The sequence below is a fragment of the Atta cephalotes genome (assembly GCF_000143395.1).
Source record: "Atta cephalotes unplaced genomic scaffold scaffold00053, whole genome shotgun sequence".
In the NCBI taxonomy this organism is placed as follows: Eukaryota; Metazoa; Arthropoda; class Insecta; order Hymenoptera; family Formicidae; genus Atta; species Atta cephalotes.
Genome location: NW_012130117.1, coordinates 184,484 through 197,072, shown reverse-complemented (window position 1 = coordinate 197,072; position 12,589 = coordinate 184,484).

Genomic DNA, 12,589 nt, shown 5'->3' with positions numbered 1-12,589 from the left:
AAGTTAACTACTACTAACGTTACCTTATTAATTTTAAACGTTAACGTAACGTACTATTATTTACTATTACTTTATTAATATATATTATTATACAGATATATATATATATATATATATATATATATATTAAAATATTATAAAATAACTGTATATTTATAAAATAACTGTATAATGTTGCATTAATAAAAAGAAGCGCAAGACCAACATGACTAGCTCGAAAAGATCCGTAAATATGACATACTTGCAACATTGATTCTCATAATATTCACATTGAATTTCGGTGCAGTGATGCAAATGCTTAACGAATTCGTCGGGAAGACCAAACAGAGAGCGCATAACCCAAGCAAGACAACCAAGAGGGCGACATAACTGGTTATGTATATGAAACGCTAAGTCGTGTGAGTAACATATGTCACGTATTAACAGGTTGTCCCATTAAACGTTCCGGCAGCGCGCACGGCTGGCCCTTTTCAACCCCGAAGAAATGCTCGCATCCTCCGCTTTATCTTGCGTATTTGAATAAACTCGAAAAATAAAGGTCACCGACGCGTTCAATTATAATTGAGCGGTTGTCAACGCAGCGATAACGTCAACACCCCGTTTCCCGCGCGTCAACACGTGTGAATCTCGTCCAACAAGAGCTCGCTTCCTGCGTCCCGAAGTCCGGAAAAAAAAGGAAATTGCCATGATATGGTTTACTCTCTGCTTCTATCTCCCGAGTTAACTGGTATCACGGAAGTGTCATTTTTTTTCCCTTCTCTTATTCACGAGGGTGTGGGTAATGTGAAAACAAGTCGCAGCGTCGCGTGATCTAACGCCGAGGGGAAGGAAGCGTATCGCGTCGGACAGGAAAAGGAGACGAGGAGAAAAAAAAGTGTAATTAATCCAGTCGGACATCGGTATGCCCGCCATGTCGGTAAACCAGTGCGTGCGTTCGTGCGTGCTTATTTCTTATGAGTAATTATCCCCACGGGTCCGCTTCGTCGTTAGGCGACTCGGGAAGATCGAAGATAAATATATTAAACGGTGAGAAGATATAGCCCGGCATTTTTATACAACGTTCGGTTGGCTGGCGCGAGGAGTCGATTATTGAATGGATAAATTTCGAGGAAAAACGAAACCGTTGAAACTCGCCCTCGAATTGAATTTTGCTGGTCTGGATGTTTGAAGGGTCGTTCATTTGTGAAACTCCCTGTACTCACGCGAGATGGATATATCGCGGCCACGATATAAGAAGTTTAAGCAATGCCGCGGCACGGCGTGGCTATCTTGAAAATATCTTAAGACCCGAGTACCGAAACGTGTCCCTATCCGAATAAAAGCTAAGCGAACGGGCGCGGCGATATGATAAAAATAACGAATGTTATTGCTAACTGCTAACGAGTCAAAGCACCACAGCGTGGGTACGGCGGACGATAAAAAACCTGCTGGCCCACGGAATTCATTTATTATTCGCTCTCTCTCCCCACCCCATCCCCCCGTCCTTTCTTTTTTTCTCTCTTCCCGTTTCATCTCCCCTCGTGGCAACGGTAACATTATCGCAAATTTCTGTTTCGGTGATGCCACTTGTCAATTACCGTCTCGTGTTGTCCTTTCGCCGCGCATCCGCGACGTTTATCTGGCCAGCTTGGCTTTGGAATTTATCGCGTATGCCAATTCCGTCGAGTGGTCGATTTATCGAATTATACTGATCGCCGACCCTTATCGGCACCCGCGATATCGGCCATGTCGCGAATAAGCCATGAGCGCGGCAAATATCGTTTAAATACCTTCGTGCGGAGCAGTAAAGAATTAAGCAGCAGCGATAATCTTCACTGGTCTTCATCATTGCGATTACAACTTGACACGACAAGCAGTCGCCTCAGGGCGTCTTTCGGAATTATCCATCGATCTAACTCGAGAAGACGCACCCTCATTTATTAGCGAACCACCCCATCGCTATTCTCACGCTTATTGTTAAGTTTACACTCTAAAAGATATTGATGTTGATTTAACACCATGGGAGTCTATATAATCCTCATCTTATTGGTGTTAATATTAACACCAACACGATGTGGATTTAACGCTATACTGAGAGAAATGTTTGATACACAGAAAAAAAGATTATTCTTAAATCAACCATCACACACACACACACACACACACACACACACACATTTTATATATAAGAAAAAATATTGTAACCTTGCTTCAAAAATTTTAGTTTTGATTTGATTGAATTTATATTGATACAAGATTTTTGATTGAGCAAGTATTGAATTGAATGCAAAATATTTACATTATACACTGCTAAATATGTATATTTAATATAACATTTACACAAATTTAATCAAAACAAGATCAAAATATTTAAAGTAAAATTACTATATTTCTGCTTATATAAATTTAACAAATTATTGATTTTTTGCGTGTATGAATAATCACTACTTCATTGAGATGTGTAAATTAAAAATTATATTGTTCTAATCAAAATGAGAGTTATATAGACACTGCATAGTATTAAAACGCATGTTTTTCAGAGTGTAATGCATAACTGAAAAACACAAGCAACAGAAATAGGGAATAACGAATTTTAACCTATCAGAAACCATGTATGTATATCAAAATACACGGGTTCTGATAAGTTGAAATTTATTATTCCCTATTCCTATTGTCTATGCTTTTCAATTGTGTATTATGCTTTAGTATAACTGATAACAGCATGACGTTCGTGTGGTAGCCAACGTTCTTGCCTTTTGCTCTCCGTTCCTTCTGTCGAATAAATATTTGCCGTTGAGTCGATTTCCAAGGCCTATCCAAGTGTCGGTGTCAATTATCATCTCGTTGATACGCGCGCCCGCTCCGCGTTGCACGGCACGTGTTTCCCAGGAATAACGCACAGGTGTTGCCGCGGTTCGTACGATAGTACGTGGACTCGACTCGTTCTCTGAATTCGGGAATAATAAGCACCGCGACCGCGTCGCGTCGCGTCGCGTGGAAGAACAGGTTTACGGTAGGATTGCAATGCAAACAGTCACCAGAATATGCACACCCGCGTGTTATACATGCTTTTGCGTCTCTGCATGCCCCGACAATCTTCTGTCCTGTTCTCTCTGTCTTCTCTTTCTCTCGCCGCTATTTCTCCGGTACGCGCTCCGCAATGTAACGCGCGAACCGTGCAGTTAGTTACGCGCGTCGCCTCTACTGCATATACATACAATGTTCCCCGTCGACGACTTCTATCTCGCTATTACGGGCGTTGGCCGCACGACCTCGTCACTGGTCGTTAATTAAACCTCACGGGCTACTAATTAAACGCATCTATTAATATTATTGTAACTAGTAGCTGGAGCTCTTAATACACGCGCTAAAGTGGAAGATGAAACGGAGGTTGGGCCATTATATAAACGAAAGTATTTTTTCTTAGACAATATTTGTAGATTTGATATATCTAAATAATAATTATATGAGTTTGATATTCAAATCTTATTCTTTTAAATTCAAAATCTTGACATGTTTCGACTGCTTGATTGAGCCATCTTTAGAAATTCCAAAAAATTTTAAATTACAGATGTGACTTCTTCTTAACATGGAACGTTTTTTCGTAAGCTGTTCCCAGAATAATTAAAGCTGCTCATATGATGATTGGAAGACCGTGTGGAGAAACTGGTTAAGCTGACAATGAAAATTTAAGATAGTTTTCGCTTTCAAATAATTAGCAGATTAATACCCTATAAACTTATTTAATTGTGATTATTATTAAAGCCCTTTTATATTATTGTATTAATATTATGATAAGATTTGAATTAAAAATTAAATGAATATTTTAATAATTATAATGATCATAACTGCTTCGTATTTATGTACAAAGATTATTCTCTTTTTTAATGAATTTTTTGTAAACTTTTTAATAATATAATAATATAACAATTTACTGAGTTTGTAGAATTTTTCTTAAGGGCATGTAGTTTTACTAAAATATTTGCGGTAAATTGTGATATTATACGTAACTCTCTACCAGCAGGCCAAAATCAGAGATGCAAAGCTCGAAAAGTTGAACTTATTGCAGAAAACTTCACTCGCACTTTATGACAGAGGATATAAACCTCGGGATTTCTCTTTCTAAAGTCGTAGTTTTAGTGACTGTAAAGTATTATCCTGCTTCTCTTTTTTAAGTAACTCAAACGTACGATTGCTACACTGCAAGTTGCTACATAACTCAAACTTAGAATTACCTACTTTCCCGAAAGAATCTCTAAATCAATGCGGAAGAAACTTCAAAATATGTAGGCAAGTAGCATGTAACATTGAACTACGCGTCGTAAAAGTATAGAAAAGCTTCGATATGAAAGGTATATAAAGCTTAAGAAGAATCCGTTGAAAAATTTCAATCTTGATAACGTATTCACCAAGAAGAAGATCGAATCACGGATGTCTGACTGGAAAAATGTACATATATAACGCCTCATAAATAAATATATCGGGCGAGGCAAATAATATCATCCAATTACATTGCGAACTCGTATCGATCATCTATCTCGAATCCATCGACTCCCACACACATGGAAGCAACGGCGCGGCGGGATGGACAGACGAACACGCGGTCGCGCAGGTGGGCTAGGAGCAATCCCCGGCTCATTGGCTCTCGAATCCCGCATCGGGAATGAACTCATGAAAATGATTGCCAATCCCAGACGGTGGCGGGTAGGCATTAGTAACCGATAGATCGAGTATCCGGGGTAGGGGGGAAGGTATCGAGGTTAAATTACCTCTCAGAGGTAGCAAGGACAAGGGCCGACGCGAGGCGGTGTGGCCGGCGACCGAAAGGATGGAGAGGTGTGCCGAAGTAGCGAGTAGGTATTAGCGGAGATTAATCGAACGACGGCTCCTTGCTCCACGTTCACACACAGATACACGAAAGCCACAGTGGAATGGCCCCTGCTGCTGCTGCTGCTGCTGCTGCTGTTAGAACGAAAGGAGAGCAGAAGCAAGAGAGGGAACATGGTGAACGCGCTGTGCGCGTGATTAGTTACACACTTAGTTACTTACCGAGGTACCAAAGTGGAAGACGCCATTAGTTTCAGGTTTCAGGTGGAAACAGTCAGGAAGAAGATGTCGCCAGGGGACCACTAGCTCCTGTCTATCCACGACTTATACTCTTTCTCCTATGAGTTTCCTTCTTTAAGCACGGGAGCATAAACGTTTCTCGGGTTTGATGTGAGAAATATTCTTGCTTTAAATGAAATTATTGATTACGCCACGCGATCATTTCATCACATTAAAATATTATAAATGATGTAGTCTCTGTTGGCAAAGTGGTTGATTTGAATAATAGTCATTATTGCCTTTCATACTAAAAAGATTTAATGGAAATAATGCAGATTTAATGCGTTACTTACATAATTATCATTAGCATTATTGTAAGGAATGCTCTTTGAAAGAGGGAATAATATTTCTAAAATATTATGTATTTCTCAGATTGCGAATTAAAGGCATCTTGCTTGAAAGAAACATAATAAAAAATTTTACAGCAGATTTAAGAATCAGTTGATCTGCAGCTTGTGTTGGCATCTTCCTTTTTCTTGTTTTTAACTGCGTTCGCCACTGGTCAATTACCCAAAATCTTCTTCGGATTAAGCCTATTCGAAATAATCCTTCGGTCGTCCCGCTAATCTCCACATTCCCTTTTTTTATATAACATCGACCAGTTTACAGGATTAGCCATCTTATTGCGCGAAACGACATCGTTAAAGTCGATGACTATGCAATTTTATATTGGTTGGACGATTTCACGTGCATACTTCGACTACGAAATTATCGCGAGACGAATTTACAGTTCACCTATACTAAAGCGTTTTTAAATTTGAATAAGGACGTTCGCGGCAACGAATAAAAGTGAAACAGTAATCATCATGTGAAGTAATAACAAAGTATCCAACTTCATCGCGAAGATTCGTAAGGTTATATTGCAACTGTAAAAACGATCAATCACAATTACTAGACAGTCCAATTTATTGATAGATGTATCTACTTTCACAAAAGTACAACCTAACACGCGAACTTGTGAAGAGATATCTTTAAAACGCTCGCGTTCAGTCAGCTATTTACTTGCGTTGCAGCAATTGTACTTGCTGATACCTCACGTTTTCTTCGCGGCCAGAAAGCGACATCTCCGCTCGCGTCCCCGACGTTTTCCTTTCTTCTTTGACAATCTGTTTTTTGCATGGCGCCTAAACGAGACGGCAGTGTGAAAGGTAACGAGTTTCGCTTCTTGTCGCGAGAAAAATGCTTTCGCTCGTAAAACTCGCCTTTATTTTCTCTGTTTGCTCTTCTTCCTTGTCCCTTTCTGCCCCCTGTGAGAATACGCTGTGCTTTTTCACTTGCAAGCCGAGGTGACAGTTTACACCAAGCGAATGTAACGAAGGAAAACTATTTAAATGTGTTGATAATATTTTTTTTAATATCGGCGAGATATGTTCTTATCATTCTACGATATTAGTTTACTACTAAATACTTTATTATTGTAATTTATTATTATAATTTATCAAGTATATTGATTCAAGTGATCACGATACTAGTAATTTCGTATTTCAAAGCATGATATATGCTGTGGAAGAAGAACTCGACGACAACGAACGGCGTTTACGACATGACATACTGAATTACGATATGGTTAATTTCGTTCCTTCAGCATTGCTAAAAATCAATTTCTCATTCTCACAGATGAAATTTTAATTTTATTAGCCTGACATAAATTCGACTCTCGATGATGCTCAAAATATCCCCTCGGTACTCCTTGCGCGAGAAGTTACGGGCGTATGTCCGTGGCAAAAGGCTAAGGGCAGAAGGAAACGATTCATAGCGTTTTAATGTCAAGCATGCGGGAGATAACGCGGACGAGGAGTAACGATCGGAAGAAGACGGAGATTGCGTACGGTTACGAGTGCAAGAGCTGCAAGGTATAACCATGGATTTCATGCATTTAAAATGTTTCATTAGAAACCGTCTAATAAATTGACCCCCTTTTTAACTCGGTTTTAAAGAGCCGTTCGGTAAGTGGTCAAAGGAGGCGGGGAAACCCGGACATATTCCGATGCGATTGAGAGAACATATCGGGGGCTAGCGATGCACCGCTGACGATACCTGCGCGAAACAAGATCTGATTTATATAGACACCGTCGAAAATTGGTTTCATCCCTGGACCATCTCCTGGGTGGCATTCGGGTGGCTCCAACGACGACGCGCTCGTTTGGAGTACCCATAAATACTCTTCCATGCCCTCCATCCCCTTCAGTACGGTTGTTCCGCGACGTAAAAGCGATGTGGTAACGGAAATCGATTAGTCCGTGCTTACAAAGTAACTGCTGAAACGCGATAAAGAAGCATGAGTTCTGGCGAACATAAATAAAGTGAGATAAATAAGTTCGGGAATAAGAATCGGGGTTAGAAACAGGAATAGCGTAAATTCGTTTGCAGATATCGTTACATGTACAGGTCCAATTGATGCGAGAGTCACATATGCATCCGAATGTGTCGTAAATAAACGATTGGATGCATTTAAGAGGACTGAAGGGTCAGATTACTCGAAATTTTTGACAATTTTTTATGGTGAACTAAATAAATATACAAAAATGAAGTTTTGAGTGATATTTATACAACATGTAAAAAAATACAAAAATATGTTTTTTATTCTTTATATGTTGTATAAATATTGCTCAAAACTTCACTTTCGTACATTTATTCAGGCCGTCATACAAAATTGTCAAAACTTCACAAATTTTTTCTTATAGTCCCATTAATAACTATATGAAAAAATATTATTTGAAAGTGCAACATTGTTGTGATTCTAAATTTTACAGATTCTTCAAATTTAAAATTGATGAAAATTAATTTTAAAAAGATAATAGGGATTATTGCAATTTATTTTGTACGTAAAATAAGCATACTAAAAAAATATTTGGCTACTGTACTTCGAAAATAGAGGCTTTTAAAAATATTATGATTATTCAATCTTTTATGAAACAATTAATATTATAGTAATAATAAAAATTTAGGATTTCGTAATAACATTAAAAAGAAAAATAAAAAATTATTTTGAGTTCTTTATAGTGGAATCTTATTACAATATAAAGAGTGAAAAAAGCCAATCTTGAAAAACAATAGCTCGATTTTTGATTTTTAAAGAAAGATTTTACTTTTTAAAGTAAACAATTCAAATTCTTTAAAAGTTTTAGAGAATATGTATGCAAAATTGATTCACGAATAATAATAAAGAAGCTAAAGAAGAAAATAATAGGCGAGCGTTTTTCGAGGGGAGGAAGTACATCTCGCGTGATACACCTGGTAGTAAAATCTAAATGCATCTGATGCGTCTAATAAATTCCGAAATACCGACTCCTTCAGTTACATCAGGTACACTTCCTTATCTCTCTTTCTCGACGTTACCTCGTCTCTGCTATTTCCGTAGTCAATTGTTAAGTTGCACGCGTTTATTGAGCTGTTTCTAGACAGAATACAACCCTGTTTATGCGCTCGATCGATGGAGCGAGCTATCTATCTCGAGAAATTAACCTTCTCTTCCTCTTTCATATCGCGCGACGGAATATTAAGTATCATATTCATGGTCGCTGCAGGAAATGCATTATATCATTGAAATAATGTGAGAGAGCTGGTATCTGAAGATAATGCTGGTGCGTCGAGTATTATATATGATATGTTGGTACAAATAAATATAATTGTGCAAAGTGAGAAGCTTAAGTTAGAGAGAAATATTATTATTGTTTAATTATAATATGTAATCGAATTGATGTTATTTATTTGTATTTATTTGTATTTATTTGTATTTATTTGATTTTTTTAATGTTAGTCCACTAAGAAGTGCCAAACAAGAATATCTACAGCAAACCGAAAACTTTCACATAGAAAGACTGTTCAAAATCTACATTAAAGTTTACTTGACACGGAATATCACAGAAATATTCGAGAAAGTGTACAAATGAATATCGGTGATATGCGTCTGAGTAGGTTACGAATGTTGGCAGAGGACGTACATCGAATTTTCGACGCGTGCCAAATCCTAATCCTACGAATTTCCCAACGGGTTGCTGCTGTGAATACGTATGACAATCATTCTATACCCCGAAGTCGAATTTGACATTAGTGCAACGTGAGAAGAAAATGTAAAAAATTTCTCCAAAAGTATGAAAGTGATATAACAAAATATTTATGATAATTCGGTTTCACGATACGAATTTAATCTACTTAATATAACAACCGATTTAAAAAAAAGAATGACGCTACCATAAAACTGTTATATAAAACTCTTTATGTAAGATTCGAGTTTTTTCGTATCGCGAAATATCATCACGCGCTCATACAAAGCACACAGGCTCGACGAAACGCAAAAGAACACCTTATACATGGCGGAGCCAATAATTCTCGACGAAGGAATATGATCGAAGCAGATGCGTCTGCAGGCGATTATATGCACGCACTCGCGCGCATCTCTCTCTCAGTCTCTGTACGTGTGTCCCCGTGAGCTCGTGTCGGTGATGCTTAGTCGTAAACGCGAGAGTATTACAGAGCCTCGAAGATGGTAGATGGTTGTAGCCGAGGGAAGGACGGAAAGAGATGTAGCGTGCGGGCCCGGGGGCCTTCAAGCGGGGGCCGGTTTGCGTGGGCCGTACGGCACCTCCGTTCGCCCATACCTGGCCCACCTGGATCCTCCTTATTTCTACGGTCACCCTCATCTCCACGCTATTTTTTTTCTCTTTCATTCCCGCCATTCGCTCCCATCTTCTCAAAGGAGCTTTCCTTTCTCATTCAGCGTATAAATATACTCACATGTTTTGTCTTCTTTTCACTCTATGCATCAATATCTGGTGTTCCCGTTTCTCTTTCTCTTAGATATCAATCGTTATTCATTCCGAAATCTCTCGTTTTCCTCTCTACCCTTCACATATATGCTATTTACCATCGAGAATGAGAAACCATTCTCAATATTTCAATTTTATCCATGATGTTGTATCAATACAACACACTCGTTCATTCACGTATGTATCTGTATACACCCAATGAGCCTTGTCCCTCTGCTAGCAGACCGGGACGAGAAAGTGCCTTCCAATTTTATTACCCACCAAGGTACGATCTCGATAATGAAATACTTCAGGGAGTATTTCGGCCCCCGAGTGAACTCCATTCGACTATAATCGAGATAAGAATGAAACGCATACTCCGAACCCGTTGCAGTCGCGCGGGTCCTGTCGATGATCGAGGAACGTGGGCGAAGGCTTCGGGCCCGGAAGGTGTCGGCGACTTTTTCGTAACTAATTTTTATAGATTTTTCGGAGAAGCGCTCATATTTTCTTTACAGTCTATGAGATAGCTCGAAACGAAGTTCCCTAGATGATGGAATTTTATAAGGATTAAAAATCAGAATGTGAAAAATTTGAAAGACTGCGTTTAATGATAGGAACTTTACACAGCACTTGGGAAATATGCTGGAAAAAATTTGGAGTTTTTTTTTAAATTGAATTGTGTCATCGAACATATTAGAATTATCCCATGAATTTCGTTTTAAAAATGATATTATCAATATTATATATAGTTATTGGCAAGGAAGTAATTGCGTTTTTTTAGTTGTATATACAATATATTTATCAATAATGAATGAAATTTAAATTTAAAAAAAGGATTTTAAAGCTTCTCTACTTTTAAAAGCTTACCACATTTTTTAAGTTTATATGAATTTGGTAATTTTTACATACCAAAAACTACGAGCTAAAAAAGACGGAAAATTTTCTTCTCATTTTGTGGGTTTGTAATGCTCAAAACAATTTGAAAAAATTTGAAAAAATTTTCGACTGTCTCTTTCTCTGAGTCACTCTGTCGTGAAAGCTTGATATTTTCTCTACAAAATCGTTTTTTTTTTATTATTTCTATGATTTTTGATTACTGAGTTATCGCGGATTAAATAAGGATCATTTTGACTTTAATTGCTCATAACTTAAAAATTGTCGTATCGCAATTTAAAAAAGAGATTCTTAAAGCTGAAACTTTACTCTATCAAGATATATTTATATTGTATTTATATTATATGTATTTATATTGGTTGATAAAAAAGTAATTGTGGTTTTTATTAATAGATGCCTTTTAAAAAAAACGTAATTACTTTCTTGTTAACTCAATACATTATGGTGAGAAAAAATATACATCATTATATCTAGTTTTTGTTATTTTTGTAATTTTTATTTATTTTTGTTGACACGACTTTCTCAACAAATATGATATCTATCAAATAAAATAACTGATTGATGACATTTCAAACTCATGATATTTAAAAACTGATATTTAAAAACTTTGTCCATTATATTCTAAATGATATTTTACATTTAAAAAGACCGATAAATTTCGGGATCCTTTAATGAGATAAAAATACGAAAATATATTTTACGTTTGAATTTGAAACAATGCTGTTAGTCCGCGGTTTTCAAATACGACTCGTGTTGTTGTTTCAATACTAATTGATAAAAGTTCGATGAAATTCGTTAATTATTTCTACGTTGCTTTAGTGCCGCCTTGTTAGAATTGTTGCGTCCGCGAAAATTCATAGTTCCGAGTTTGAGAAATATGTTCATAATAATGATTAAAAAATAGTCATACACAAGCATGATATGCGAGAGTATTGGTGATAACAAAGAAGCCACAACTCAATACTCGTTAACATTGTTGTTTCGATTTTAACTGACATTCGGTCATATCGACATTGTCGCGTGGCTTACTTCTGTTTCATCCGCAAGCTTAGACACAAGAGCAGCGATGTCCGATTCGCGACTGATTTCTCTGGAGATTATCCAATCAAACTTGGTAATTACATTTCCATGATAGATTTTGCAAATTCTCCCACGCCGCTCGCCGTAGCCCGCAAATTCGTGGTTTGCCGTATTCGCGGTGTGTTTCGTTTGTCCTATCTGTACCTGTTTTATTAGTTTCCCCGCGATTCTACCGGATAGCCGTCTAACCCGGAAACAAATACGACTGTGGCAAATTAGTTTTGGCGGCGAGTTTCGGCTTAAACATTTTATTATATCTGCTTGATATACGTCTGATAGCGGCAATCAAAATGCGAGATATTATTGTGAGGAAAATATATAGAAATAATGTATGATAATCAAATGTCAGTAGAAATATATAAAATGAGCAGTGAACAATATAGAATATTTTTGTCATTATTTATTTATAATATAATAAAAATTATTAAAATATTCAACTATAATATAATTCAACTATAATATAAGAGTACGATATACATTTTTATTCGCCTCTTGAAATAAATTATACTATTTATGTATTATATCAAAATCATTATTAAGATATACCTTCTTTCACGATAATGTATGCTAATTAAATATACATTATACGTATATAATAATATGCAACTGCATGTATGTCAGCGTTTTAAAGTAGTTATAAATAAGTCTCTTTAAATTATTGCACGAAAAAAACAACATATTGAAATATATAAAAAATTTAGCTAGATAATAGATCCAAAAATAATTTTATTGGACTATCAAAATAATTATGTAGGACACGGTTACTAGAATGTCAAAAG